At 39.6% G+C, this 26,952-nt stretch overlaps 1 protein-coding gene across 1 annotated transcript in view; it reads right to left on the bottom strand.

Annotated features, from left to right (window-relative positions):
• Positions 1 to 26,952, bottom strand: part of PCDH15 (protocadherin related 15) — a 1,383,724-nt gene that overhangs the window by 1,054,191 nt on the left and 302,581 nt on the right. The window contains exon 3 of the mRNA XM_075072657.1: positions 18,974 to 19,051. The gene's annotated coding sequence lies outside the window, so the exon portion shown is untranslated. The remainder of the gene's footprint in view (positions 1 to 18,973; positions 19,052 to 26,952) is intronic.

Here is a 26,952-nt window from a genome sequence, read left to right as displayed (position 1 = left end):
CTTAAAGGGGTGTGTTTCTGGGCTCTCCATACAAAACCGACTACTGTACTCACGCTGGAGAAATGTTGATTTATTCTGTTTCTCTGTTTCCCTTCTTAAGAATCTTGGATAAGTATTTCTTTGGCTTAATGCAGTTTCTCTATCTTCTTTTGACCTTGAATATAGCTTGCAGTTTTTTATACTACCCTTTATCTAAATGCTGCATTTCTTGTAAAAGTTAGTGACCACTCAGAATCAGTATGTCAGTAAAAGCAACATATTTTTATCATTTTGCATGACAGCAAAGAGAACACTTATATTGAAGAGAGCTTTAGAAACATCTGATCGCATCCTCCAGTCTTAAACTGACTCTTGACTACTTATCCCTTTCTTATCTGTAGTCATGCACTATTTTTCCTTTTAATTATTTACAGTTTAAGATGCTTAAATGACAAAAAGATACGTTTGATCCTTGGACAACAGAAAGGCAAAAATATATAAAATAAAAACCTAAAAAAGGAAAAAATCCATGTCCTAGGCAGAAACCTGTTATCCACCCACTTGTCAACATCATTACTCTTCATAATTCTCTCTCTCCAAATCCTGAAATTCCAGTGCTAACAGCTCACCCCTTCTCTCATACCCCTTCTATGTCAGGTCTGTCCAGTCCAATGGAGTCTAACTTCTTCCCAAAGTTCAGCTTAAAATTAAATGTCTGATTAATTTTTGGAAAATACCTTCCTATTCTTGTCTATACATCTGGTGATTGTCAGGCATTGGATCGTATGATTTATTACTGCTTGCTTCTAAACTGCAACTTTTTGGTTCCAAGTCTGACATTCCTGTGTATGTTCCCCTCAGTGATGGAAGATGTTTTGTTGATCTGTCAAAAGTATTTCATTTGTTACATTTCAACAATCTCTTTTTATGCAAGCATTGTTGGGTATAGTTTTATTCATCCAGAAAAGTCTCACATGCAATTTTGTGGCTAATTCTAAGTTCCTTTGGGACAAATCTGCATTCTAATAGAGCAACATAGAAATTTGAAGATTAAATATGGATGTAAATTGTTGTCATACTTTTTTGAACAACATTTTTACAATCTACATCTCCTTTTCCATCTTGTCGTTTGCCTAGGGAAACTGTAACCATTTAAACTTGTGAAACTACTCCAGTCTGAATATTGGAGTACTGTTGTCCATAGCTGCAGCTTCCAAATGGCAAGAATGACTGGTGGATCACAAGTTGAAAGGGAGATGAAAATTTTACCATTTACATTAGTGAATTCCCAGGAAGTGAGATAATTCAATTAGCATTCAGATGAACAACTTCCTTAACTAGGCCTTTCAGAATATGGAATGTGTCTAACTGTAACTGTAAAGCACTTCATAAAGTTATGATGCCACATAAAGAGATTGATTATTGATGTGTTTATCAGGAAAGTTGAACTTACAAATGTAGAACTATGTAAAAAATACCTGAATTCAGAAATAAAAATGGAAAACTTTAGAGCCTGCTAGTCCACTCAGTCCTATTTCTTGTTCAGCCAATTGTTCAAACAACTTTGTTTACGTTTTCAGGAGATGATGGTGCTTGCTTCTTGTTTACAATGTCACCTGAAAGTGAGAACAGGCATCCTCATGGCATTGTGTAGTTGGCATCGCAAGATATTTACATGCCAGATGCGCTACAGATTCATATGCTCTTCCATGCTTCAACCACCATTACAGAGGACATGTGTCCATCCTGATGATGGGTTCTGTTAGATAATCAAAAGCAGTATGAACCAACACATGTTCATTTTCATTATCTGAGTCAGATGCCACCAGCAGAAGGTTGATTTTCTTTTTTGGTCGTTCAGGTTCTGTAGCTTCTGCGTTGTAGTGTTGCTCTTTTAAGACTTCTGAAAGCATGCTCCACATCTCGTCCAAATCAGATTTTGGAAGGCACTTCAGATTCTTAAACTTTGTGTTGAGTGCTGTAGCTATCTTTAGAAATCTCACATTGGTACCTTCTTTGCATTTTGTCAACTCTGCCATGAAAGTGTTCTTAAAATGAGCAACATGTTCTAAGTCATCATCCAAGGCTACTATAACATGAAATATATGGCAGAATACAGGTAAAATGGAGCAGGGGACATACATTTCTCCCTCAAGGAGTTCAGTCACAAATTAATGCATTTTTTTTAAACCAGTGTCATCAGCATGTGCTCTGGAATGGTGGTCAACGCATGAAGGGGCACAAATATTTAGCATATCTGGCACGTAAATACCTTGCAACGCTGGCTATAGAAATGCCATGCAAATGCCTGTTCTCACTGTCTGGTGACATTATAAATAAGAAGCAGGCAGCAGTATCTCCTATAAATGCAAACAAATTTGTTTGTCTTACCGATTGGTTGAACAAAAGGTAGGACTGAGTGGACGTGTAGGTGCTGAAGTTTTACACTGTTTTGTTTTTGAGTGCAGTTATGTAAAAAAAAAAATCTACATTTGTAAGTTTCACTTTCATGACAAAGAGAGTGCACTACATACTTGTGTGAGGTGAATTGAAATATACTATTTCTTTTGTTTATCATTTTTTCAGTGCAAATATTTGTAATAAAAATACACACTTTGATTTCTATTACAACACAGAATACAATATATATGAAAGTATAGAAAAACGTCCAAAATATTTAATACATGTCAATTGGTATTCTATTGTTTAATCGCAGTTTTAATCACACTATTAATCGTGATTAATTTTTCTGAGTTAATCACGAGTTAACTGTGATTAATCAACAGCCTTACTAGTAACCTATATAATAGATTTCCATCTAAAAGGTGGCAGGTGACTAATCAAGCATTCCATGTTCATGGATCTAAGAATATAATTTTTATTAATAAACAATAGTTAGCAAAATCTGTTTCTGAAAGAGTGAATCTCAATGAAATATTTTATTCTTCACAAAAACAAATTAAAAATGAAAATGAGACTAATAGTTTATTCAACAAAAAATCCACATCTACAAACAAATTCTTTATCAGATGTAACTGAATAGCTTAAAAAAGCCACACAAATATTCGTGTCCTCACTGCTGTACTGAAGAATCGCACTGCTTTACTTCATCTAAATATTGTGACAAAGTTAGTGTTACAACAACAACAACAACAACTGCTAATCAACTGCATGGCTACTAAATAAAATATAAGTATTTAAGAATATTGAATCAGGAATTAGAAATCACCACTGGTAGAAATACAGACCCATATGCTCTTATATGATATAAGATTCTCTAGTAGCAGATATAAATCAGAATGAAGTTAAAGGTATGGTAAGTTTTACTGTATTTGCCTGACTTCACGCTTTTGAAAGTAGTGCTTGGAAGACAAATGCATTTACAGTGCTTTATGTTCCCTTCGTGAAATAGATTTGTTTATAATATACTGTAAAGAAGTAATCAGATATAAACAAAGGCATGACATCGACATAAAATGAAATTAAGTGCTACCATATTTATTAAATGTTAGTTTAAAATACGATGCAAGTTGTGCAGGTAGAAACAAAACCTAATCAGGGACTGAATAAAACAAAACATGATTATTGGCATAGAGAATCCAAATAAAATATCACTATTGAACGTGTTGGTGATTAAATCTGTTCATCACATTGTCTAATTCTAAGAAACTGAAATTAATTTGTAAATAAAGTTGCTTTAACTTTACAACTAATAGCTTTCCACTCTCCCCCCATAAAATTTAGAGCCTTTGTTGAAATTACATTTCTAAACAATGTATTTTTACTGGGAATGACAATTTGACTGTATCAGAAATTTAAATTAAGTGGTAAATGCCATTAAGCCCCATGGGCTTCATTGGGAGTTGTAGGAGCTGAGCAGCTCTAAAAATTTGGCCCACTACTTGTTACCTGCATTTCCTAAACTAATGTAAAAATATCCATTTTCTTTTCTGTGGTTTGTCATGAGTATGCCTCTTTAAGGCCTGGCTACATTAGGAAAATCTGCACTAATATAGCTACACCAGTGTACCCACACTGATACTAATCCTGCAGTGATGCATTAATGGGGTGTACAACCATGTGACTTACTACAGGAAATTACTGCCATGAGTCATACTGGTACAAACCCCATTTTGGAAACAAGAAGTTAATCTTCATTAAATATTAAAACTCATTGGTATAGCTGTTTTGTTTTTTTTTTAATATGACTAACAATAAAGAACTGATTTTACACAGAGTCATATCATGATGCTCTGAGTCCCACTAAGGTCATGGTAATTAACTTGTACTGAAAGGCACTATTCAACATAAGTATGACTATCACAAGCTGGTCCTTAGTAACTAAGAAATATGCAGAAATACATGCCAAGGGAGTGTTATGAAAGAAGAGAAGAGAACATCAGGAAAATAACATTCCTAAACTATAGTTGTTAATGTCGAAAATTATAAATAGGCCCAAACTGGAAATTCGGGATGTGGATTTGGATGCCAAACCTCCTCCAGAGTGTGATCTAGGGGTCTAACAGCCAGCCAGCCATTCACCATCTTGTGTGTAAAAGTTAAGCGGAAAAACAATGACGACGAATCTGAAAGGTGTTAACCCTCCTTAACTCCCACTGAATCCAATAGGAGTATTACTCAAGAAAGCACCAGAGAGTTTGCTCCTTAATTGATATATTTACCATAATTTATGATGTATAACTTTAGGGCTTAATTCTGCATAGTGCTGAACTTCCTACTCTAACTGGCTTCAATGAGAGCCGAGGATACTCAACAATTTCCAGGAGCAGGTCCTTATTAAGCAAGTGTTTGTGTGCCATGTTTCTCATACACTGTTGCCAGAGCATATGTGCCCACACAGAAGTAAATACATATTTCCCCTATTTACCATGCTCTGTGCTGCTTAGGAGCTTGTAAAATCAAGCTCATATTTTGCAAGTGACTATGCAACTAGTCACAGGCATTAAAACCTTTTTGTGGATTTCTGAAAGTGTATATAATCGTATTTATGTATCTGAAGCTGGTGTTGTGCTGAGTCAGCTAAGGATCCAATTCCACAAATGGATTTACTTTTAATTCAAAGAACGAAAATGGTAAACATAAATTTATAAATAGATCTTTCATTCTAAGGGTATGTCTACACTACAGGATTATTCTGACTTTACATAAACTGGTTTTGTAAAACAGATTGTATAAAGTCGAGTGCACGCAGCCACATTAAGCACATTAATTCGGTGGTGTGCATCCGTGTACCGAGACTAGCGTCGATTTCTGGAGCGTTGCACTTTGGGTAGCTATCCCGTAGTTATCCCATAGTTCCCGCAGTCTCCTCCGCCCATTGGAATTCTGGGTTGAGATCCCAATGCATGATGGTGCAAAAACAGTGTCGTGGGCGATTCTGGGTAAATGTTGTCACTCATTCCTTCCTCCGTGAAAGCAACGGCAGACAATCATTTTGCGCCCTTTTTCCCTGGATTGCTCTGGCAGACGCCATAGCAAATGCAAAAATGGAGGCCTGTTTGGCCTTTTGACACTGTCCCGTATGTGTACGGAATGCTGCTGACAGAGGCGGTACTGCAGTGCTACACGCAGCATTCATTTGCCTTGCAAGGTAGCAGAGATGGCTAATCATCCTATTTGCACTGTCTGCAATTGTAATTTGGCGATGAAGATGATGGTTTTCAATCATTTTGTTACATTTGCAATTGGGAATTGGTCATGACGGTTATCAAGCATTTTGTACGTCTGCTGCTGTCATGGGTGCTCCTGGCTTGCCTTGCTGAGGTCAGCCAGGGGCGCATTGACAAAATGGGAATGACTCCCGGGTCATTCCCCTTCTTTTATGTTTTTGGTCTAAAAATATAGAGTCATTCCTGCCTAGAATATGGGGCAAGTCTACTAGAGAGCCAGAGAGCACAGTCGCTCCGGGTCAGAAGCCCCAGAGATCCGCAAATGATGAGCTGCTCCATTCTAGGGGGTGCCTGCACAACCCACCCCTTGCTTCGCCTCCTCCACACCCTCCTGGGCTACCATGGAGTGTCCTCCATTGTGGGTGACGAAGCAATAAAGAATGCACAGGAATAAGAAACCCTGAACTTTTTAGCGAGATAAAAGTGAGGGGAGGCAGCCTCCAGCTGCTATGATAGTCAGGGCTGGACATTAAAGAGTACGGGGGGAGAGGAACACCGCCTCTCGCTGCATGATAGTCCAGGGAGCACACAATCTTTTCTTTAGGACATGAAAGGGGAGGAGGGGGCTATGGAGCTCAGGCTCCAGCGGCTATGATGAGGATGGTTACCACAGCATTTTGTAACCCGTCTGCCAGGAATGACAGGGAGTATTCTCATTTTTACCAGGCGCCCCTGCGACCTCATCGAGGCCTGCCAAGGAGCACTCACAGGATGATGACGAGGATGGCTATCAGTCATTTTTTTTTACTGTAGAACCGTCTGCCATCAGGGAAGGGAGGAGAAGGATGCTGCTGTTTAGTGCTGCAGCACCCCATCTAACCAGCTGCATCCAGTAGTCATACAGTGACAGTTTGAAAAGTGGCGAGAATTTTTTTTTCCCCTTTTCTCTTTGAGGAGAATAAATTGGCGACATAATTCCCTGAACTACTGCGACAATGTTTTTGAACGCCTTCAGCCATTGGAGCTCAGCCAAGAATGCAAATGCTTTTCGGAAGAGTGAGGAACTGTGGGATAGCTCCTGGAGTCCTCAGGTCCCTCCCTCTCTCCATGAAGTGTCCATTTGATTCTTGGCTTTCCGTTACGCTTGTCACACAGCACTTGTGCTGTGGCCTCTGTATCATAGCCTGGAGATTTTTTCAAATGCTTTTGTCATTTCGTCTTTCTGTAACGGAGCTCTGATAGAAACAGATTGTCTCCCCATACAGCGATCAGAATCCAGTATTTCCTGTATGGTCATGCTGGAGCCTCCTTTTTGGATTTGGACTGCAATCGCCACGCTGTGCCTGATGCAGAGCTCCACGTTGGGCAAACAGGAAATTAATTCAAAAGTTTCGCCCCAGAAGGGACTTTTCCTGTCTACCTGGCCACTGCATCCGAGTTCAGATTGCTTTCCAGAGCAGTCACAATGGTGCACTGTGGGATACAGCCCAGAGGCCAATACCATCGATTTGCAGCCACACTAACCCTAATCCAACATGGCAATACCGATTTCAGCGCTACTCCTCTCGTCGGGGAGGAGTACAGAAATCTGTTTAAAGAGCCCTTTATACAGATATAAAGGGCTTTGTTGTGTGGACGGGTGCAGGGTTAAATCAGTTTAATGCTGCTAAATTCGGTTTAAAGCGTAGTATTGACCAGGCCTAAAATACCATTTTGAACAGGCAACACAATAGCTAGGCAGGCAGTACAGATGGACTGGCTGGGAGACACTGATACCCCACCTCTGTCCCTTCAGCCTGAGATCCTGTATTGTAAGTGATGAATGTCACTTTTACCCCTGGCTTTAGCTCTGGACCTTTAAAGAATCAGAATACCTTTCAGATATATCAAATATGGGATAATCTTTTAAAGAAGTCTATCTTTAGATAACTTTTAATAAGAGTTACTTCGCATGTGCTCAGTATGGATCAATGAAATTGAAACTGATTAAATCATTTCTACAAAAAAATTAAAAATAAATTCTGATTAAGTTTTAAAAGCCACAGAAAACAAAATTGTGTGTGTATGTGTGTGTGTACACAGATATAAAACTTGTAGTATAAACACTAGTAACTCTACAAGAGAAGACTTCTTTTAATTTTTGGCTGATACCCACAGAATGTAGAAGATACATGTCAAGTTTCTTGTCAAACAAGTTGTAATGTTAATTTGAATTTGAGTGCGGACAGTACAGTCAACTTCAGTCTTTCATTTAAGGATCTAATTGCATCTTATAATACCCAAATGACAAGTGTTTCCATTTTTCAGTTAGCATAATTCTACCTCAAAATAATATAATAAATATATAAACATATTCAAAATGTCATACAGATTCTCAAAGCATAATTGCTGAAACATTTGCAAAATATGGGCTTAATCCTGCAAGCCCTTAGGCTTCAGTGATTCATGCACATAATCAGCAGCTGTACTGGCAATACTGCATAGAGCAAAACATGGCAAAACAAAGCAAACCAGGGACACCACTCATACATTTGGACACAAGTGTAAAGGGTAAAAAGCCATGCTTTCAGGGGATGGGGAAGAAAGAAAACATTTTGGAGCTATGGCACAGAGCCTGTGTTCAGACCATGCCAAAGTGGTGTGCAGAGTCAGTGTTTATGGAACTATTTTGGTGCCAGGTATTGCCAATCAACTCACAAGATTATGAGCAGCCATTTGGCTGTTATCATGGTACAAATCCCCACTCTGAACCTTGGCGTTCAAAAGATGAGGTACCAGCATGAATTCCTCTAAGCTAAATACCAGCTTAGAACCTGTAGCGCTGCCACCAACCAGGAATTCCAGTGCCTGGTACACTCTGGTCCCCCCAAAACCTTGCCTGGGGACCCCCAAGACCCAGACCCTCTGGATCTTAACCCAAGGAAAGTAAACCCTTTCCTTCACTGTTGCCTCTCCCACCAGGAGCTTCCTCCCTGTGTTTAATCCCTGGAAGGTCACTGTGATTCAAACTCCTTGACCTCAAACAAAACAGAAGGACAATTTCACCTTCCTCCCTTCCTTCTCTCTCCCCCTCCCAGACTCTCCCTGAGAGAGACCAATAATTCTAACACAGAGAGAAATTAGCCTCTCTCTCCCTTTCGGATCCTTCCCGTTCCCTGTTTTCCCCTCCCCCGTTCCCCTTCCCCCTCTCCCACCCCTCTTCACCCTCACCCACCCCCCTTCTTTCTCCCCACCAAGTTCCCTGGTGAATCCAGACCCAGTCTCTGGGGTCTCACACCAGAATAAAAAACATCCGTTTTAACAAGAAACTTTTACATTAAAGAGAGACAAAAATTAATCTTTGTAATTTTAAAAATGGAATAAGACAGGGTCTTTCAGCCTAATAGACCACTGGGAATACCCTCCCAGCCTAGGTATTCCCAGTACAATTAAATCGCTTTTTAGCAAATACACATTTGAAACTCTTTCCCAAGCAAATGCACATTAACTCTTCCAGCCAAATGGCCTTTGCAAATAAAGAAGAACAACATAGCCTAACTTGCTTTATCTATCTAGTACTCACTATTTGAAGCTTATAAGAGCTGTATCAGGGAGATTGGAGAAGAAACCTGGTTGCACGCCTGGTCCCCTCTGAGCCCCATAGTGAACAACAACCAAAAAACTAAACAGCAACACAAAAAACTTCCCTCCCTCAAGATTTGAAAGTATCCTGTCTCCTGATTGGTCCTCTGGTCAGATGACAGCCAGGCTTACTGAACTTGTTAACCCCTTACAGTCAAAAGAGATATAAAGTACTTCTGTTCTATTAACTCCTTCTATCTGTTTATGACAGCTGTTCTGGCCACATTTTCTTCTCTACCCACTTCTCCCTTGCAGGATTAAGCCCTAGATTAGCTAGAAATAAAAAATGTTAAAAGTAAAACAAAATACAGCAGCCAAACACCCTAAAAATATTATCTTTAAAATTTATGAAGCAGTATATTAAGATTTTATTAATAATCTCACTTCTGAAGCTCTCTATGTTAAACTGTTCATTTAATTTCATCAATAGTACTAAGTACTTTCAGTTGTGGAAATCCAAAAAAAATCACTACAACAGAATTTATCTTATAGAAGCAAATTGTTTCTGCATTTTATGGTCCCAGTCAAATTTACACTGAGAACATGCCATAGGCAAACAACTCAATTAGATATAGGGATGATAAACAAGCCATCACTCCTGCTTATATTGATTCACCTTAAAAAAAACAGAATGTACACAGCACTATCATCTAGGTTAGGAAAACATGGCACTGAGATTATACCATAAACCTGAAAAAAAAATTAAAGATTAGCACACTACAACTGCAAAAATGGATTGCAAGTGAGTAAAAGAAAAATGTAACAAGCTGGCACTGTTGGCTACAACATTCAACCCAGTTATAGTAGGTGTTGAACCTGCTGGTAAAGTGTTATGTGGGATCTGCTGAGTCACTCACCAGGTATGTCATTACCTCACTTGGATATCATGGAAGTGGAGTGGTTCTTGGGGGTAAAAGGACCTTAGGTGTGGGCTGAATATTCTTGAAGGAGCAGACAAGCCTAGAGAGAAGATTCAGTGTGATCTTATTGTTTTCTTTGTTAATAAACCAAACTACAGCAAGGGAAATAGATTTATACAGCAGAGATTGTGTTTACCACATTAGTAAAGGCATCTACTCACAGGAAAATAAGTATATGTCTAAGTAATCTAAATGGTCATAATCATTCTGGATTTTTGTTGCTGCTTAACAAAAAAAAAAAAGACAAGTTTACACATTCGTTTTTTAGGATATTGACAGTGTGAGAAAGAAAAAAAGACAATCATGCCTCTCAATACTGTTATAATACTTTCACAAACTGCTAAATACTGATGACAGTACGTGAGAGACTGAACGTATTAGTTAAGTGCCTATATAACACTGACAGACCCTGATCAAACCTGGGACCTCTGGAGCTTAGTGCATGAGCCTCTACCGCATGAGTTCAAAGTCAACTGGCTGTTAACTAAGGCTGTACAGCAGACTCATTAATTGCTCTCTAAGTGCTCTTGGCACCACTAGATGGGACAACAGCACATCCAGAAGATGTGTGGGTTACACCTAGCATATACAAATTTTCAAGTAGCAATCTTTCCTTGAAGTCTTAATTCTTAGACATGTTAGTGTTGCCCCTTGGCCCAAGCAATTAATCACTATTTGAACCTTGTCATGTTTTCATTAAAAAGGAGAAATTATTATAGAATCAGATATTTTTTTGATGCAATTCTGTTTATTTACAAAGACTGTACACTCAGTCCCGAGGGAAGCTTCTCATTGAGTTCTTGCTCAGGCCTTCCCATGCGATCCAGTGCCTTGGGAGCTGACTTGTATTGTTTAGCGGTCTTACTTCATAAAAGGAACTTAATTGCTTTTTCCATTTAGGCTGAGTGAAGAGCATTAGCAAGGTCTGTGACTGCCTATAAATCAAAGACATTCTCCCTGGCAGTATCCTCACACCTTCTTGTCCCAAACTGTCTGAAATGGGCTACTTTGATTACCGCTACAAAAGTTTTTTTTCCTCCTGCTCATCTTAATTAGCTAGCTTCTTAGAGGGGAGATATATATATATATATATATATATATATATATATATCTATATCTATATCTCCTCACTATATGTTCCATTCTATGCATCCGATGAAGTGAGCTGTAGCCCATGAAAGCTTATGCTCAAATCAATTTGTTAGTTTCTAAGGTGCCACAAGTGCTCCTGTTCTTTTTGAGGATATAGACTAACCCGGCTCCTACTCTGAAAACTGTTTTAACAGTTAGCATGCTAATTAAAAGAATGCTCAGAAGGGGCATAGTCCTTGAGCCTTAAGTTTTTACTTGTTTCGCAGGAGATTTTCTGCTTTAGAAAATAAATCCTGAAATCCCCCAAACTTCACCTTCCTCTCCAACCCCCCTCCCGCCCCACCACGCCCCAACATTCACTTCCTTTAGGGCTGATGAAAGTTTTAAGCTTTAGAATCTTAGTACACCATACAGATATTGAACTCAGTGTGAGTTTAGACAGAGTAAGATCTCAGTATAATCTTTGAGAGCTACCTCTTAGAAGTAATTTTTATAACTACAGTGATGCAATACTAGAAGAGTAAGGAAAAAAAAACAAGCCATTTTTCTCTAGCATTGTAAAGTTAATGTACCTAAATATATTCAGATTACAAAATGAATATACAGAGTCTGGATCTTTCAGGCAGCTTGGTGACCATTTAGAGTGCAAGCCAGAAGAAATTATTATTTACTATTTAAACTACCTCCTAATGTGTCTATTACTATGAGTTTCTTCAGTTCTTTTTCTTCATCATACATCAGACAAGCCTTCTACCAATAACAAAAAAATTACTAATACCGTATTTCATTTTTGCATTTGTGAATATCCTCTAATGGCAAAAGTTCTGATTCTGCCTCACATCACAATGTATTATTGCTGTCTGCTTTGAGCCCAGCATTTTTTTTTCAACATTGTCACAAAAACATATTAGACAACTCAGAATAACGATTAGGAGGTCAAAATGTTTGCAACTGCATTGTATTGTTCTCTACAATACAAACATTCTCTCAACCTGCAACTATTTCTAAAGAAAATTAATAGTGGTTGCTTTCTGGGTAATACGCTGAATTTAATAACATAAAAGCTAAAATCATCTTTCATACTAAGTGTACTTGTCCTCTCAAAATGAAAAGCAGGCATTCAATAGGTTTGTCTATTTACTTATCTGTGCAGTAAACACATTTTCTTTCTAATGGCTGCCACTCTCAATAAAGTTGCTAATTATAGTGCAACAATTTGGATAGCACTCTTATGATGTAGATTGCAGTCCTTTATGTGAGGACCTTTACTTTTTCCAGGACTTCATAAATGAATCATTAGTCTGATGTGGAATGCAAATAGAAAAAATAAAAAAAAGGATAAGGGAGACAGAAAAATATGCCAAAAACTATTCACAAAACTATTCACAAAATGCAGCTAGTTTTAACCCTAAAATAATGCAGTCTCTCATTTCAATATGTGTTTACACCAGAAGTGTGCATCAGAAGAATGACCATTTATTGCTGTTAAAATAAACGGGAGCTCTGCATACGGCTTGACTTAGGGCAAGACTACAATGGCACTGATCATCATGTGAAGAAAGGAAGAATTTCAGTGGGCCTAGTGATCAGGACAAGATGGGGATGCTTTGGTGTTTTAATGGGTTGGTTGGCCATTTCAGCCCTACTGGAGGTTATTTAGACATGCAGCTGCAGTGTCTGCATTGCTTCAGTGGCCTGTACACCACGCAGAAGATAGAAGTATGCTGTATATTATGCTGAGGATGGTATGGTTTGAAGTGAGAGAATCTGTCACAGGGGACTTGGGCCCCTTGATCCTTGTGATGGCTTTCAGTAGAGGACATAAGAGAATATACACAAGGCATAAACTGAGGTCTTTTAATCTCAGTTCCCTTCGTGGCACCAGGTATCAGCTCCCATGTGTGCAGAGGGAGAAGCTAAAACTGAATCCAAATGTGATGTGACAGAGGTGTAGTCACGTTGCTTAATACATTACTACAAAGAATTCAGATACCATGGTGATGAGCTTAGGATAAGAATTTATATAGAATAGAATAGACTCTTCGCTATATGCTACTCAGAGTAACATCTGCAGTCAGAATTATGACTATGTGTGATCTTACTGAAGATGAGGTCCCCAACTTTGCATCTTAGTTGACTGACACTGCCTGACTGCTGCATCTGACTCCAGCTGGGTCCACGATGCAATATGGGATGAAAAGGACAGGCTGGAATGGGGCCATGCTTTTTGTATTGAATTTCAGGTATAAGGTCACCCATGCCAATGACAGATCCAAATCAGTGCATCCCTCTGGTATGAGTCTGCCAGAATGGGATACAAATGGTGCGAGTACTAGTTTAATGATTGCCCAAAAGCAACAAAGAAGCCTTGGCTGAGGCGATCTGGTTCCTCTATGTAGTGATGTAACACCAACAGACCCCAGTCATCATTGGGCAGGATCTAATCTGGGACTTCTGGAGCTAAATTGCATGAGCCTCTACTGCATGAGCTAAAAGCCACATGGCCTTTAGCTAAGACTGTAGAGCAAACTAATTAATCTTGCTCTAAGAGGTCTTGGTGCAGCTAGAGGGGACAGAGCACCGCATGCAGGAGGTGTGTGGGTTACAGTGACACACTTGAAGACACAGAGGCTAATATTGGTTCATGATTCTAATGTCCATGGAACGGACAAGTTTCCTGTCCCATTCAGGACTTTTTTGGATGCTTTAAGAACCGAGAGATTATCCTAAGTGTTTTTGACTGAAATTACACAGCTGGCTACACTCTGAATCTAATATTTCTCATTGATATAGAAGTGGGATATGTGACAGTACCCTCATGCTTTAGACAAACTTCTTCAACTTGAAGTCATTACATTATTGCAGGGGTAAAGGACCTGTTTTCTTACTCCATTCTCAGTAGCTCTTCAGCGGCCAAACTGCTTTAGTGATGGATTTGGTAGTCTTCTATAACCAACTTTTGCCCTTTACCAACCAATCTGATCCTTGAAGGACTATATGGTTTCATTGTTGGTGGAGATTATCAAGGTTTTCCTTTGGAAGGGCAGAGTGCCTGACTGTTCTAAGGAAACTTATGTGTAGTGGTATCTGATTTCCAGACTGTCAGCCAGAGCAAGTCCAACCCAGTTGGGGCAGAGTAATAATTTGATTCAGAGCTGATCTGGAAAAACAAAATAGCTGCTGTAGCAGAACGACATTCTCTATCTATATTTGGCGCGAAGAGTGGTATTTTATTTTCAAAATGGACTTTGTTACCATCTTCTACGTCCTTGTTACCTCAAAACAAAGTTCTTAATAAAGATACACCTTGGGACCACTTTGAAATTCAAGCTAATGAAGAATGATAAACAGCATAATGTGGCTGCCTGCCTGCCTGCTGAACAGTTCAGTACACTGGGACACACACTACCACAACTGCAAGAGTTGCACTGGCCTTGCGATGAATTCTAAGATGCTGATTTTCACTTATGAAGGGTCTGGCTACTTGATGGACTGGCTCTTTCCCGGTCCCAGTTAAAATGAGCAGAAGCACTCGAGGCAGATCTCTGTCTACATTGAAAAGAGGCAGGCACTGGCAATATGTTCTTTGTATGGAATTTTGACACTATAATTGGCTTCCCTCTTTGTTCTACCAGAGGTTGCAAAATCCACCTTTTCCTCACAGGCATCAATGCAGACTGAGTGTTTATTGGTCAAGAGACTGAAAGATGACGGAGCTGGGAAGTAAGATGTTTCTTTGTTGGAAAGTATATTAAATGGAGAATTTGTAAATGGAAAGTTGAGGGGGGCAAAGATAAAACGTTACAGATTACATAACCACATCATGCTTGTTCACATCATCTAAACGTATTCTTCAATATTCATTGTAATATAAAGTATGAGATTTTGTGTTCTGAGAATCACATGTATAAAATGAAATAAAAATGTTGTATAGAATATTCCAGGGACTCTAACTTTATTATGTGACATGTTACAAACTTGAAATAAATGTGGTTGTGTATCCATATCATGATGTATACATAACCTACTCCAGATTTTTATGGTTGCAGCAGTGAAAGGAAACACTAAGAGATTATATGGTTTGTATTTCCATTAATAGCAACAGTAACCTAAAAATCAAATAATAGATTTACACACATTTGTAAAATTAGAATGCTGTAGAACTGAGTCTGAATCTCACAAGAACAAAGCTCTGAGCTGAGAAGTTAGAGTTTGCTGCAGGACCTGGTGTACAAAATAAAGATGAAGAGTCATTTTTTTCAGGATCATAAAATATGCTTTTAGAAACCAAAGTGGTTTTTAATTATTTTTCAGTTTTCCAATGTAGCTTTTAAAAACAAAAACTTGTTTAAAACATCTTAATGACAATGCTTAATGGGCTGAAGGCAATCTGTGTTAATGGAGTCTACATTGGAATGGGTTTCTCAATCCTAATATCTTCAGTCTGGAAACAGAGAAAACAGATTTAGCTAACTTCCTTTTATTGTTAACATTAGCAAAATAAGGCATGAGTCCTACCTACTACGTGTCACATTATTTAATTAAACACATTAGAGTTTGTGTTGAAAATGCATGTTAGCTTATTGCAGTGATTAAAATGAAAAACTTCTGATTTAAAACTAATACTATAATAATATTAATACACCAGATACTATACTACCGAGGGTTACAAGCAGCATCTCTTTAACTAAGACTGCAAAACCATTGTGTCTCCTCTTCTTCCAATTCAACACAATCCTCACTTTCAACTATATTCACTTTCTGGAATGTTTGGTCTTCCCAAAAGTGATTTTTTAAAAATATTTGAACAAAATCCCTTTGTTTTTAGAGCTGAAAGCGCAACGTAAAATTATTATTCCAACAGGTCTAAATAAAGGTCTTAAAATTTGGCATGAAGATAGTGCTGCTGAGGATGACTGCCTTTGTTTGCACAGGCCAGTAGTCAGCACCTTTAAATTCCCCACTTCACCCTTAAAAAAAAAACCCCAACACACAAAAAACCACATAACAAAACAACAAACAACAACAAGTTTAAACTATCAGGTCATTTTTATGTATATGCTCACATATGGTTTCCAGGTACCCAGGTTGAAAATTTTGATATTAACTTCTGGATCGCCTAACTTTTCACGATATTTTTAAATGTGCTTCCATAAATGTTGCATTATCATTGATTTTTAAAAAAAATAGAAAACATTCAGTCACTTTTATAACAATGATGGCGCTGTAGTATGACACTTATAGTCATTGTGAATTCTGTCTCTGCCTGAATCTTTCTATCCATTGATCTGGTGTTTGATCTCATACTTTGATACTTGGGCATCTGATTACCTTAACTTTGTTTTAGTTCATTTAAAATATATAATGGCATTCAAATCTGTCCTGAAAGAACTTTAACAAAATTAAGAAGAATAAAAAAATTAAGGAGAGCTGAGAGTCATTATAGCTATACATATATGGAGGTGATCTGTCTCTTATATTCCCAGAAAACAACACCACTTTCAGTATAATGTTACCCCTTTTGACATGAGGGGTTAGCCAATATTCAAGGTATTGTGTGTTGTTTCCAGTGCTTAATCTGTCCCAGGGTTTGCCAGGACTGAGCCCCAGCACCTCTAGGCTTGGCAGTTCATAGCCCCGGCACCTCTGGATTTGCTGCATCAGTTATGAATATAAAAAGAAAATTGCTTGAGCCCCAGCACCTCTTTCATTACAAATTAAGCACTGGTCATTTCCATTGGTGTCTCTTCCAATGGAGTGTGGTATTTCTGTGATGCAAAGAATGTACACAATGTCCTATTTCCCTGAACACAGTAGGACTCCAAAGAGTTTCCTCACTCAAGACTCCAAGCCCCTTTTTCCAGCCAGAACTCTAACCCAAAAGCTCTCTCTTAGCCTTCTCTTGAGGTCACACTTCAAGTAGTTCTCTGGCTGTCCATTATCTTCTCTGTCTGTTTCTCTGGTGTTTCTGGCTGCATCTCCCTCTCTCATATCCCCACCTCCCCCACCAACCAATACTAAGCCCTCTGCATTTTACCTCCAAGGAAAACCCTCCACCTACATAGCTCAGCTCCTGACTGACCTTAAGTGTGGCCTGCATTCTGGCTCATGGCTCCTGTTGTTTCAGATATTTGACTCCAACAGCTGCTTACCTGTTTCTTTTATATAGTGAGAATGAAGGGAAGCTGTTACAATCACCAGCTTAATCAAGGTTTCAGCCAGTCTCCAGCAAAATAACAATTTCCCAGTTTAAGATTCATAAAGCACCTTTCATACTTTAAGAGTCTAAGAAAGGACGTTTTAACAGCCACTTTCATCCATTAAACCTTTAACATTGCCCCCTGCTAAACGTATTGTGGCAAATTGCCAGTACTATTATGACGGGTCTTGCACTTTCTCTTCTTTGCCGGGGGCGGGGGTTCAGGGCACCATTTCTTGCTCCTGAATTGGAATATTAACTGCCCCACTAGTGTCCTAGAGGAAGGGAGTGGAGAGGGAGGGACCTGGGCCCACCCTCTACTCCAGGTCCCAGTCCAGGGGCCCTGAGGATAGAGGTAAACCACTTGAACTGATGGTTCCAGCCCCTGGGCTACTTCCCTCTCCTGCCCTTCAGCTTGTGCAGGCTTCCCTCTGTACAAGCCAGGTGTCCCTTTACCTAGGGTCTTGGACTGCTTAGCCCACAGCAGCACTTCTCCAAACTGTCCTCTGCTTCCCTTCAAACTGTTCTCTGCTCCAACTCCTTCAAACTGTTCTCTGCTCCAACACCAATCCTTTCTGCTCCAACTCCCACACTGTTTGATTGAAGCAGGGTTTTTTACCATGTGACTGACTGCAGGTGCTCTAATTGGCTTCTGGTGCTCTAGTTAATCTATAGCAAACTTTCTTCCCCTTACAGGGAATAAGGCTCCCTTTTAACCATCTCCTGCTGCACTCTGGCCATGCTGTATCACAGTACTATACAGTAGTTTGCCATTGATTGGACTAAAGTTTAATTTGTCTACCCTTAAATAACTGTACAGAGATGTATATTGCATTTTTTACATGTTTACAGTAGCAGCAAGCTAGTGATTCATTTTTCTTAACTTTGAACATCTCTTATAGCATTGTTTCCACTGTTTATGTTACAGTAAGACAACATCTGTCAAAATTTTATCTAAATGTTTCTGTTCTCATTTTGTATCCCTTAACATTTTATAGCCATTGCTTCTGTAATCACAGCATAAGCCTTAGTTCAGAAACAACAAATAGAAGAAGATTGATTTTTGTCTCAAAACTGTCAAACTTCTGCCTATAATGCTCAGCTGTGTTTTTCTGAAACAGCAAAGTGCAAAAAGAGCCATCGATCTGACAGATTTTTGACATGTCATGATAGATGCGATGGGTCTACTTTACTGCCAACAATGTCCTCCAACAGAATGAGGCAATGAGTGAAGAAGAATAAATCTAAACTGGATAATAGAATTGCTTATTATAAATGTATAAGAGGAAAAACAACTGGCACTTCACATCTCTGGAGACAAACTCCTGCTTTTATAAAATTTTATACTAACACTTCTTTCATCTTGGATAATACTTGTTATCATCTAGATCAATGATAGAGTGGCAACATTATCTAAAGCCAATATTCATAAGCAGCTAAAACCCATCCTGAAATAATTTGTTTTATTTAGTCAGAGAACAAGGAAAAATAAACGAACATTCTGTATTAACAAAACAATGGGTTCTACTTACCCTATTGTCTTGTCTCTCTGTCAGCTAGCCAAATGACAGCTGCTTCAAGTGTGTCAGGTGAATTATGTCCCCATCTTCCTAGAAGACAGTGGTATTGATTAATACTACATCAAGGTCTTTACCTCAAGTGCACAGTGTGGATGCATTTCATTTTCTTTCAGAACATTGCCATGTTGGAGACAAATTATAGCAAGTTTGGAAAAGTAAATCTTACATTCATAAATCAGAGCATTTCATAAGGAGCATTGGTTTGATTTATAACTAATGTCTCGCTGTGTATCCCATTATCTACACTTCAGGTAACAGCCTCGACTTCCAAGATAGAGAAAAATATTCTCATGTGCATATTTTCTTATGGCACTTGACCAAAGAACTAACAAAGCAAGCACAAAGTCAACTCAAACATGACACTTTAAAATACAGTTTATTATGCTAACATGAGACATTTAACATTTACAGTAAGTATGCTCAATAAAACTAAAACGTACAGTGTGACTAGATGGATGGTTACTTCTCAGTGTGTATGATTTCAAAAATACACCAATGTATCACTATGTCACATTTCTAATTTCCTTACACCACAGGCATTGGAGCTATATTTAAAATCACAGAGATACTATCTTAAATGAAACGCAACACACACATACACAGAAATAAAAGAGAAGCAAGTGAAAGCCAGCTCACCAAAATTCTGAAAACCATTTTTAAATATGAGAATCCCTATGGCTAAAGAATGTCCACTTTTTTTTTAAAATGACTTATTTCTTTGCTTTCAGTCAACAATTTTCTTAGGCTGCTGTTGCACAAAAGAAAAAAATTATATATAGCAAGAAAGCACTGCAGTATTCTGGTATAGCACATTTGTTGAAATAAAGTGGCTCTATTTCTAAATAGGTCACGTAGAATCCGAGTTGAAAATTAAAAACAAATATTGAATGTAAAAAATGTACTGTAATTAAATGGTTATGAACAAACATGAAAAGACATAAAAACTAGAAAGGGAAAAACCCACTTATTTCGTGAAGATGTGTACATCTACTGTATACATGCAAATAGATAGCTTTCATACATGCATGCATTTTATAGTATACTCTTAAAATATACAGTCTTCCCTCAGATTTGAATGTGTGCAACACTTGAAATTTCCTGTGTAAGGCCCCTTTCCTTTATTAAAAAAAAAGGACCTTATAGCAGTCTGTACATACACATAAAATATAGTAAAAAAAAAAAACGACAAAAAAAGATGACCTATCAATTATCAGCCTGACTGTAATATCATGTCATTTTTATAAGGGACATATTCAGCTTACAAACTAATAAGCAGAAGTGTCTGCAAGGCAACACTCGACTCATCAACTTTTAAAATATGCTACTTCTGAGGTCTGTTTAGTATTGGCTAAAGTGAAAATAATTGAACTGAAAGCTAACTTCCTTTGCTGCACAACATCGCCTTCAAAAGGAGAAATTGGAGTAAACCTTATCAATCAATCCCTATGAAATAATTGCCAGCTCCCTGGAATTATAAAACAGACAGTACTGTACACTTCAGTTCATACCATCATCTATTTAGCAGTGCCACTGAGATAGCTAACTAAACCTTTTACTCTCTCATACAGCAATGGCTCCACCGCCTCTAATTCTGCAGTAATAAAATGTGGTACATTTGATTAAGGTAGGTCTCTCTCCAGGCTTTGTGGGTTAAGGCTTTTGTATCATCCATAAGAACAGTAGCAACAGCTGAAAAATATTATTGAACACACATTCTTGAGGGAGGCAGTTCAAATACCAAACAACAAAGTTTTTAAGCATAGCCACACTCTAAAAAACCCTCATGCTAGAACCAATTAATTCATCTAATTATGCTTCTTAACGAGGCTGGGTTGAAACATTTATGTTGATATATCTTTGTGTTTACAAATTAGAGTGAATAGGAGGAATAGGGTAGTATCCCTTTAACTAGCTTGAGAACTCTTGTGGCACTCATCATGTTCTATGTTTTAGAAGCTGTAAGAAACAGTCAGAGGAGCAGTTTGTATGTATCTAGGCTTTGCATGTTTGGGTACATTTAGTGAGCTTGATTATTTGAAGCTAGTTTCTTTATTATAAATGTAACCTTTCTGCCCCTCTGAGTTGGCAGCAACAAGGGCCAGGTTCAGTATCCAGAGGTTCTGTTTCAATAACACAGTGCAAAACCAGCTCGAGCCCCCACCCAGTGACCTGGGACAATTACATACCATCCCCCCGGGCGCCTCTAGGAAGCAATACTTCCCCATTCACAAGCACAGAGTCTGAGTGTAGCAAAATCCTTTTAGTAAAGGAGGGAAACAATAAGGCATCATATTGGAGAAACACCACAAACCGGATTATAACACAAACCATAAGCAAAAAAACCAATCCACCTCCAAGTATGTTTGGCAATGTCCTTTCCCCCTTAGGGTCTTAAGTCCAATCACCCCAGAATTCAAAAGTTTATCTACAGAGTTTTACCCCCCCACCACCACAGCCTGGGTGGAAATGGGGGCGGGTGCACACAGGGTGTTAAGGGGCACCTTACGTGGGCCGGGACCAACTGCTCTGCCTCTCCGTGGAGTTCTACTGCAGTCTTCATCATGACTGGCTCTACTCCACCAGCTGTGCTGCTCCTCCAGCCGACCCGTGAACCACTTCAGCCGTCCCCGCAAACCACTCCACTCTACTCACTGTTCCATGGGCTGCTCCAACATGCTGCAAACTGCTCCGCTCTGCCAGCCGCTTAGCGATAGATCTTCAGGCTCCCCCACTAGTTAACACTGCAATCAGCGATCTCAGTTCAGTAAGCTTAGCTCTTTTAGTGATTTCAGCTTGTAGTAGGGGAGCCTCGGTGCTGGTGCACCATTGGACTAATGTGAATTGAGGTCAGCAGCCTCTAGATGGATTTCTAAAGGATTCAAAATTAGCTCTGCTCTTCAACAGTGGAGAGAGGAGGATGTGCAATTGGTGTTCCAGGCCCTCAAAAGGGGGCCCATACCATCAGGTACACACACCAGTCCCCAACCTCTCTCTATTCACTGGGTTTTGGCACCCATGGCCCTTGTCTAGCAAGTGCTACTTAATGGATAGAGACTGTTATAACACAGTCTCATAGTTCCTCATTCACATAATCAGGGTGACAACACTATTCCTTCTGCCCCAATAATCAAAGAAATTGGGGGTCCCAAAACTGTCAAAATAACCATCCTAGGTTGCCGTGGGCTATGCTAGGTGGACTGGGTGTGCCAATGCAAATACCTGAAATTCCTTTCCACACTCCCCATACCATGTCAGGGTAGAGCTCATCCTGACTCTGATTACATAAATATTTATATATTTAGTGGAAAGAAAAATACATAACCCCATCACAAAATTGGGTTACCTGGAAATTTCATTTAAAAGTGTCTTTGTTAGAGGATAATTTCATAATGCTATAACATACTTTCCACATCAGTTTTTTTGAATGCACAGATCATTTATTGATTGTGATTAGTAATGAAGTAGTGTCTCTGGTTTCCTGATTGACTGAGCCTGCTCTGTGTGGTCAGGAAGGTGAGTAGAAGCCATTTTGGCACTACTCTTTGTCAAAAGAAGGGGCTGTGTGAGGATGCGCCATCCTTTTCAATGATAAGACAAAGGAATATGTAATAGATCCACCAAACCAACTGAAAGGGAGGGAGACGGCTTCCTAGTGATCACCTTTAGGGAGGCAGACATTTGTCTATGCCAAATTTAAAAGGTCACTGCCCGAAAAACCATGCTGCAAAATGTTCCTCTGAAAAGGTGAGCATCCACTTGGGAGTTTCTATAGTGTCTAGGTCAGGGGAAGGCAAATTTTTTCACCTGAGAGCTGCTTCTGGGTCTGGAAATATTATGGCAGGCCGTGAGTGCCTGATGGGGAAGGGGACTTTATGGGGTGTAGCATGGGGGGCTCTATAAAGTATGTTACCGAGGTCAGAGGAGGGGGGACTCATGGGGTATGGCGGGGGGGCTCTTACGGGGTGATATTGGGGATTCCTAGGGGCTCTGCTGGCGGTGACACAAAGGCGGCTGTACCAGGCACCACCACAGGTGGAGACACCTTAGCTGGGACAAGTGCAGCTCCTGGGCAGTTTCGAGGCTCTTGAGGGTGGAGCTGTAGGAGACTGGGAGGGGATTGAGCATGCAGCCATGTAGAGGTAGGGCTACCATGTAGAGGCAGGATTCCAATCCTCAAAACAGCGTGGTGAAGTTGTGCCAGCACAGTGTGGCTCTGTGTGTGCCAGAAGATGGTGGAATTCTGAGTTGGAGGCTGGGAAGCGCTGGGCGGGCAGAGTAGGAAAAACCCCAGCCCTGTTCCTTGACTGGAGCAGTGGATCAGGGTAAGCCCCTCGACCTCACTCCCCGGCAGGAGCTCACAGGCTGGATAAAAACGTCCGACAGGCTGGAAGCGGCCCGCGGCCAATAGTTTGCCCACTCCTGCTCTAGATAGTTGTGAAAATAGTGGCTTGAGGGTTAAGAGGCTGAATTCCCATGTATTTGATGGCAAGACTTCTGGCTGAAAGATATCCCCAGTATTCCAGGTTGGACATGGTATTTGAAATCTCCCTCTCTCATGTTTCTGTAAAAAAGCAAGATGCAATTTTGATATCATGATTTGTTTCTAGTGATGGAAGTACACTAAATGCAACACTTACATAATGAAAAGTGGTATCTCTGCATGCCAAAGACAAAAGGCATTGGCAGGGCATTTGCCATTACCAACAACTGAGGAAACTACACAAGAGCCCAAAAACCATGAAGAGCTAGCAGTCCATCCTAATGTACCAGTTGTAATACTATCAGAGGAGCTGCCTGGTGATGGGGCGAGAAATGTGCCCTCTTTCCTGACTACCACCTCATGACACACTAGTTACCTGCATCACCACCTGAAAAAAAAGAATGTTGTCCTCCAGCTGCACAACAGTAGGATGAACCTGTGTTTCTTAGTGAATGACTAGTGCTCATAATACTCCATAGCCTGCTCAAGACCTATCATACTGTGTTAGACAAGTACCAAAAGAAAGACGACTACATCTCTGGGCCATTGCATTCCCCTTCTCCAGACAAAGATCCAAAAAGAAAGATTTGTTCCCCTTCCTTGAAACTGCCAACACCTTATTGCCTCAATTTGATCTTCTGCTCTAGTTTAGAGGGTGAAACACTAGGTATAGAAGTGAAAGCACTTTCATCCTTGGCTACTTTTGCCCTGAAAGAGGTAAGGTGTCTGAACGACTGTATCTGTTCCTTCCTAGGCCAATGATACTTCTGTATGGAATTTCAGGAGTGTGAAGTATGACACCAAAAGTAGATTTCAGAAACCGGTCTCCAAAATACACATGTAACGTGACTGTAACGTTTTGTGGAAAATGTAATGTTGAGTATTAGAAATCTGTGTGGAACAAATTCATGAATTTTTGTTGTGAAATTTTCAAAGGCCCTTCCATGCCTACCAATTGCATGTTTCCTGCTGTAGTCCACTGAATCATGAATAGACCAGTGACTAGAAGACTATTATTGCACTCTATATTCCCTAAACTTATCAAACAGTCCATAAGCCTAAAAAATAAAAAGGGGGGAGGGGGAGTTTGGACCACAACATCCAGAATGTGGAAGAGATCATCAAATATTTTGTTTCTTTAAAAAAATCTCAGCCATGTGTTTTTAGTTGTATGTAACTATACATGTGCAAAGACCACAGCTGCATCTGGACCACAAATTTATGCCCTGCTCATATCACTAACAAATTAATTGACAGCATGTTTTATAACCTACACAGAGTTTGGCTAGCTTTCACTGTTCCCACTGACATTCTACTGGTGATTCTGTCCTGATAGGGGCATGGATTTAGATGTAGGAAGCAAGTTTGGATACATTCTCCCTTACATAACTGATCTTTATTTTTTTTGAAATCAAGAGGTATAAATTCATGGCTTGAAATGGACCATCTCAAGGTAGTTTAGTAACCTGGATTAGTTTTCTGGGAGAGGGAGAATTTTTTCTTTCCTCCAAAACTTAAACTATAATTGAAAAATACTATGTCCCTAGCTCTCAGAGTTGTGAATAAAACTTTCTAAATATGAACCGAGTATAAACAAAACAGTAAAGTCTGCCTGAGTTTGCAGATAGTTCAGACCTTTCAGCACTATTGCTTCAGACTCTCTCATTTTTCCACAGTGCACTGTCAGATGCCTAACAATGATAATTTAAACGTCACTATTTAGCCATTTCATTGCTGATCAAATCCTATGAAGAAGAAAGAGGACTGTATTACAAAAAATGTGCACAAACTACTGTGACAGACACTCAGCTTGGTGCAATGAGCATTTCTTGTCTTCCTCCCCACCAACCCATTATGTGCCTCTGCCATCAACAAGCCAGACAGCAGGTACAGAAACCAGAGTGCATTCAAGCCTCACCTAAGGGAACTAAGGAAACCAACAGAGCCAATAAGCGCACACAGCCCCTACCCAAGGGGAGCCAAGCCCAATGAAAACAGTAGTTTCAAATGAGTAGACCTTGAAAGAGTATCACTGTTTTCTCCACCCTCAATTTTGTCATTGGTTCAATTGATAGCAGAATGTTGCCTCCCATATGTAAATACATTGAGTTTAAATGTTTACACTCAAAATGTGTTCATATTCAGCTCAAATGTAAGTTAGCGTTTAGTAAAATTACTGAAAGGTGAAGATATTCTAAGATGCTGGGGAAAGTAGAAGTGATATCTGAAATATGATAACAGGGTGCGATACTATTTACATCCATTTTATTTAGTAATCTAAACAACGAGGCACGCTACTATCCGAAGCTAGGCAAAAGTCCACTAAGAATCAGATGAAAACCAAATTTATTTTAATTTGAGATCTAAGAGAAACTGAATTCTGAATATCTTTAGGTGAAAGGCAACTAACGTATTACATTAATATGGAATTTTGGGACAGAATTGATTATTTAAGTAGGAAAATATACACATACATTTAATATGAATGCATCATTCAAAATTTTGTAAAAAAGAGTCAATCACTCAATTAAAAAAGTGATTAAGGCAAAATACTGAAGTGATGCTTATAATGGATGTACTGACAAGTCTTTATACAGAGCACCACAAATCAGTGCCAGGATTTGTAAGAAGTTCAAGATTAAAGTCTAGCACAAGAAGCAAACTGCAGTTCCTCTTTCACTGTGAGTTCTTAACTTCAGATATACCCTGTCTCTTCACCATGAAGTTAATACTCTATAAAAGACTGCTTAAAATTATTTTCACATTTGGTTTCTCCTTGAGAAGTGTTTATCAGGCATCTGCATTTCAGTCTTTGGTACTACACTGCATGATCTGCAGCAGTCATTACTACAATAGAAGTTTGGGGGCGGAATCAGGGTTCTGAGCTTCTCTGTGGACTTGGAAACAGGGGCGGCTCCAGGCCCCAGCACGCCAAGTGTGTGCTTGGGGTGGCATGCTGTGCGGGGGGCTCTGCCGGTCGCCGGGAAGGCGGCAGGCAGGCTGCCTTTGGCGGCGTGCCTGCGGAGGGTCCCCTGGTCCCGCGGCTTCGATGGAGCCGAGGGACCAGCGGACCCTCCGCAGGCACATCTGCGGAAGGTCCACCGGAGCCACAGGATCGACGACCAGCAGAGCACCCCCCGGCATGCCGCCGTGCTTGGGGCAGCGAAATGTCTAGAACCGCCCCTGCTTGGAAATAAATGTGTTATTCTTCCATCTTATTGTATTATGAGCACATGTTATTCCCTGTACTACATACCTTATAAGACTGTACAGCTGAAGCAGAAAGATAATGATGAATATAATCTAATAAGATCGACTTTTTGGACTTGTATTGGCACAAGTACCTTGTTGAACAAAATGTTTGAAGAAAAGATAATTTCAACTAATAAGAACGTTGAGTGGCATTCAGACATGCTATGTATGCACAAAGCTGTGCACTATTAGTTCATAT

Source organism: Chelonoidis abingdonii, chromosome 15 (genome assembly GCF_003597395.2).
Source record: "Chelonoidis abingdonii isolate Lonesome George chromosome 15, CheloAbing_2.0, whole genome shotgun sequence".
Taxonomy (NCBI): Eukaryota; Metazoa; Chordata; order Testudines; family Testudinidae; genus Chelonoidis; species Chelonoidis abingdonii.
The sequence above is the reverse complement of the archived record's forward strand: the minus strand, read 5'-3'. Positions and strand labels throughout refer to the sequence as shown.